Here is a 5,071-nt window from a genome sequence, read left to right as displayed (position 1 = left end):
ACCGCACCTATCTCCTGCATTAGCTTCTGATGGAAAACAGAGGGTGAAGCTCTAAGGTTAGAAAAACCTGACAGATCTACGTCACACTGTCACTTAACATTCATGGACTCACCCATCTTGGGTCACGACGGGGAAGGCTGTTGTTGGTTTAGCACCCAGGAAACAGCAGAGAACGTCTCTGCTAGTAGAACCTAACTTAGCATTAGCAACTCCACCACACAGTAGGACTCCTCCAGGCTTGTGTTATTGGCGGAGATAAAACATCAACAATGCAAATCAGTAGTAGAGTGAATTTAAGCAAAATCTCTGAAAAGGAACAGTAAATACTTCAGGGGTTAAAAACCTTTATAGAATGTAATCATGTCTTTTATCAATAATTCATAGAATGTGTGTGTGATTTATATGTGTGAGTACAGATGTGAAATCAATTCATGTCATGGTAATCATGATTATTTCTCAGACTAGAATCGTACCACCAACATTTATAATCATTGCAACCCTAGTCCGAACACTGCTGCCATTTAACGACTGGAGGCAGTTTAGCATCCATACATGAAGATAATTACGGTGCACATGTGAATAATTTATGTAGCAAGAATGTTATTCTCCCAAGAAGCACCTTAGGGGAAAGCTCAGTGTTAGAGTGAGGTGTGGACTGGTAAACCTGTAGGAAACTTCTTCAGAAAGAGCAGAGGGAGTGCAACTCTTGAGCACCTGGTGGAACATTCCAACTGCACCCTTGGCAGAGGGGTGAAGTTCTTATGTGCTGTACGTATCTGGAACGCAACAAACTCAGCAGATGTAAGCTTTGTAGCAATTAATACATATTATTTATGACCAATAAGATGTAATGTTCCATAAAAACTTTCAAAGATCAACCTGATTGATCTTTGAATGTTCAATCAGAAGATTATAGTTACTTTTACTTCTTCAGGGACCATAAACACACTTCGTATTTATTCAGACAGAGTCAGTATGTAGTTTATAAAATGAATTTAATTATTTTTCCTAAACTAATAATTAATACGTGACGAGATATGATTAATGAGATGTGGTGTGGTGGATGTGAAATGTTGTGATGGAAGCTGGATCTTGTAGCAACCGTTCTTTGTATCTGAGAGAAATTGTGAAAAAGAATTTGTTGTTGGTTATAAACTAGAGAGTTGTTTATTAAAAACAGCATCAGACGCAATCTGTCATGCCAAGTCTACCCACCCTTGGTGTGGAGGTTCTCATTTGATCCGGGGGAGTCGTGCGGGTCACTGCCGGTGGAGTGAACTCTGATATCAGGAACCCGTAGATAGTTCCGATAAGACTCGTCCGGTCCGAGATCCCTCCAGGTGAAGGCAGGAAGCAGGAATGCTTGTTTGCATTTAAGGTTGATGTTTGCTTGGCTCTTAGAAGAGCCGGTTGTCTGTTTTCAGCCGTACCGTTACAGAGAGGCTTTGACAGGAGGTCAAATGAGATTGTTTCAAAAGAGGCTTCTTTCCTGATTTGGCCGAATCGGGAGTCAGCTGAAAACTGAATGAATCAGGAAGTCATTCTTGTTTTAATAACCCGCAACGCTATCAGTTCTAGCCAAGTTTGGCAAATCAGAATTTGACACGTTTCTGAATATTTACCTGCATCCCTCAGAAAGCCACGCCCTCCTACAGATACAAAAGGTTTGTAACACTTTGTGAATGAGAATTACAAAAACACTTATGAGGTGAATACTAACCTTAATATGTAACTTATTGTAATGTGTATGAGTGTAAACAGTGATTAAGTTGTTAAATCAAACACATAGTGATCTGTGATACAAACGGATTATTGTAAGAACAATATTCATTTCAAATTCATTGATTTAAGCACAGATTATTCAAACATTTCATTTAAACATCTTGTTCATTCATCACATATGATTATTTAACTTATAACTGTAAAATCATGGAGTCTTCACTCGTTCAAAGTGAAGAATGCTGACATCTGGCTTTCACGCAGAGAGTGCAGGAACCTTGGGTGAAAATGTTTGTTTGAATGTTTTGTCTTCATGGTATGTAAACAAGCACTGAGCAGAACCTTCTGGTATCGCAAGGCCAAATAGAAAGTGGATTTATTTCTGTAGATGAAAGGTTATTATGTTGGTCAATATATACAGGTGAAAATGGATCCTTTAGGATGTTACAGCTTCTATTGTCAGACATACAGGGAGTGCAGAATTATTAGGCAAATTCTGGTGGATGTGTGGTGTTGTGATGGAAGCTGGATCTTGTAGCAACCGTTCTTTGTATCTGAGAGAAATTGGGAAATCTGGGTGTAAAAGAATTTGTTGTTGGTTATAATATGTTGGTTATATTTGTTGTTGGACTTGCCTGGACTCCTGTTCAAAAAAACAAAAACAAATATATACCCATTTCAATTATTTATTTTTACCAGTGAAAACAATATAACATCTCCACATTCACAAATATACATTTCTGACATTCAAAAACAAAACAAAAACAAATCAGTGACCAATATAGCCACCTTTCTTTGCAAGGACACTCAAAAGCCTGTCATCCATGGATTATGTCAGTGTTTTGATCTGTTCACCATCAACATTGCGTGCAGCAGCAACCACAGCCTCCCAGACACGGTTCAGAGAGGTGTACTGTTTCCCCTCCTTGTAAATCTCACATTTGATGATGGACCACAGGTTCTCAATGGGGTTCAGATCAGGTGAACAAGGAGGCCATGTCATTAGTTTTTCTTCTGTTATACCCTTTCTTGCCAGCCACGCTGTGGAGTACTTGGACGCGTGTGATGGAGCATTGTCCTGCATGAAAACCATGTTTTTCTTGAAGGATGCAGACTTCTTCCTGTACCACTGCTTGAAGAAGGTGTCTTCCAGAAACTGGCAGTAGGACTGGGAGTTGAGCTTGACTCCATCCTCAACCCGAAAAGGCCCCACAAGCCCATCTTTGATGATACCAGCCCAAACTAGTACTCCACCTCCACCTTGCTGGCATCTGTCGGGACTGGAGCTCTCTGCCCTTTACCAATTCAGTGGTGGTCGTCTTTCAGCCTTTCTTACCTTGGCCATGTCTCTGAGTATTGCACACCTTGTGCTTTTGGGCACTCCAGTGCTGTTGCAGCTCTGAAATATGGCCAAACTGGTGGCAAGTGGCATCTTGGCAGCTGCACGCTCGACTTTTCTCAGTTCATGGGCAGTTATTTTGCACCTTGGTTTGTCCACACGCTTCTTGCGGCCCTGTTGACTATTTTGAATGAAAGGCTTGATTGTTCGATGATCACGCTTCAGAAGCTTCGCAGTTTTAAGACTGCTGCATCCCTCTGCAAGATATCTCACTATTTTTGACTTTTCTGAGCCTGTCAAGTCCTTCTTTTGACATATTTTGCCAAAGGAAAGGAAATTGCCTAATAATTATGCACACCTGATATAGGGTGTTGATGTCATTAGACCACACCCCTTCTCATTACAGAGATGCACATCACCTAATATGATTAATTGGTAGTAGGCTTTCGAGCCTATACAGCTTGGAGTAAGACAACATGCATGAAGAGGATGATGTGGACAAAATACTCATTTGCCTAATAATTCTGCACTTCCTGTAACAAGAAATTATATACTTGTATAAAAGCTGAATTATGACTATTGATTGACAGCAACAAATATCCTATCAGAAAACAGGAAAGATGTGAGGAATGGACAAAAGAACCAATCAGCAGATGGAACCGGCGGGATTCGATGGGTGAGGGTCAGTTGTTATTAAAGTCATTATAACAATAATAAATAGTTACATTAACATTTACTTTACAGAAGTTTCAAATAATTGTATCATGAGACAAATTCAAGTCAATTAAAATTAAACAGAATTTTTGTCAAAAGACTAAAACTAAATTAATATTATTCAGAGCCTGGTGATCTGTGCACACTGTAAACTAACTACCCTAGAAATAAGTTTGCCCAGGGTCCATCATAGCAACGACCCTCCATCCAAAATGGTCCTCAGTACGTAGTATGTACAGGAACACACACACACACACACACACACACACACACACACACACACACACACACACACACACACTTTCATGTCTGTGCTGAGCTAACCTCTGTCTGGATCTGAGTCTCTCTGTTGCAGGTGGGCGTGTTCCGGAGAGCAGCTGTTGCAGATCATCTCATCAGAGGTCAGAGGATTTAAGGAGCGGCGTGACAACTCACCAGTGCCGGATGATTGCTCAGTATTGGGTAGTCAAGCCTATGCGCTTGCCTGTGTTGAGATTTGTTTGCTTCCCGTGTTTCTCAGCGATCCTCGTATTAACCTGCCCTATTCCTCCGACTCACTCAGGTTCTTCTCGTCCACTAAGACCTCACTCCTCTTCAAGAAAACTCCCTGGATCAACCCTGCCTGCCAGCCATGCCGCTCACCTCCGACCGTCTGCTCTGCACTGCTCACCTGCCAGTCTGGGCAAATTTGGACTCCTGTTCCCCCGTGCTCAGCTCCCAGTCATCTTCTCTGTCTCTCAACCATCCTGCTCAGCCAGACCTGACTTGCCCTTCTCTCGAGCTCCCAAAACAGCCAGGAAACCGTAAACCTCTTGTCACTTGGCTCTATTTACAAATTAACTTTAATATACTCACATCTGTTTCCTCTTCAGGATCTACCGGAGCCCCGGACCTCAGATCTCCTCATACAACTTAAGCAAGCATAATAAATAACTTTTTACTAACCTTCTGTCTCCCGTGGTGACTCTACATGTCGTGGGTCAAAAGTTTATACACACACACACACACACACACACACACACACACACACACACACACACACACACACACACACACACACACACACACACACACACACACACACACACACACACACACACACACACACACACACACACACACACACACACACACACACACACACACACACACACACACACACACACACACACACACACACACGTTGCCACAGTTACCTTGAAATAGTAATCTGAGTACTGACTATTGATTACTCCTTCCAAAAGTAACTTGGTTACTTTACTGATTCATTTATTTAAAAGGTAACTTAAGTTTACGAGT

The 5,071-nt window shown here is 41.5% G+C and overlaps 1 long non-coding RNA gene across 1 annotated transcript; it reads left to right on the top strand.

Annotated features, from left to right (window-relative positions):
* Positions 1-4,486: 4,486 nt before the first annotated feature.
* On the top strand, positions 4,487-4,869 carry LOC129154819 (uncharacterized). The gene is made up of 2 exons (XR_008560030.2): positions 4,487-4,575; positions 4,645-4,869. It is a non-coding gene; the product is annotated as an uncharacterized lncRNA (long non-coding RNA).
* Positions 4,870-5,071: the final 202 nt, after the last annotated feature.

This window comes from Nothobranchius furzeri, chromosome 7, assembly GCF_043380555.1.
Source record: "Nothobranchius furzeri strain GRZ-AD chromosome 7, NfurGRZ-RIMD1, whole genome shotgun sequence".
NCBI classification, from domain to species: domain Eukaryota; kingdom Metazoa; phylum Chordata; class Actinopteri; order Cyprinodontiformes; family Nothobranchiidae; genus Nothobranchius; species Nothobranchius furzeri.
Note: the sequence above shows the minus strand (reverse complement) of the source record. Positions and strands in the feature narration are given on the sequence as shown.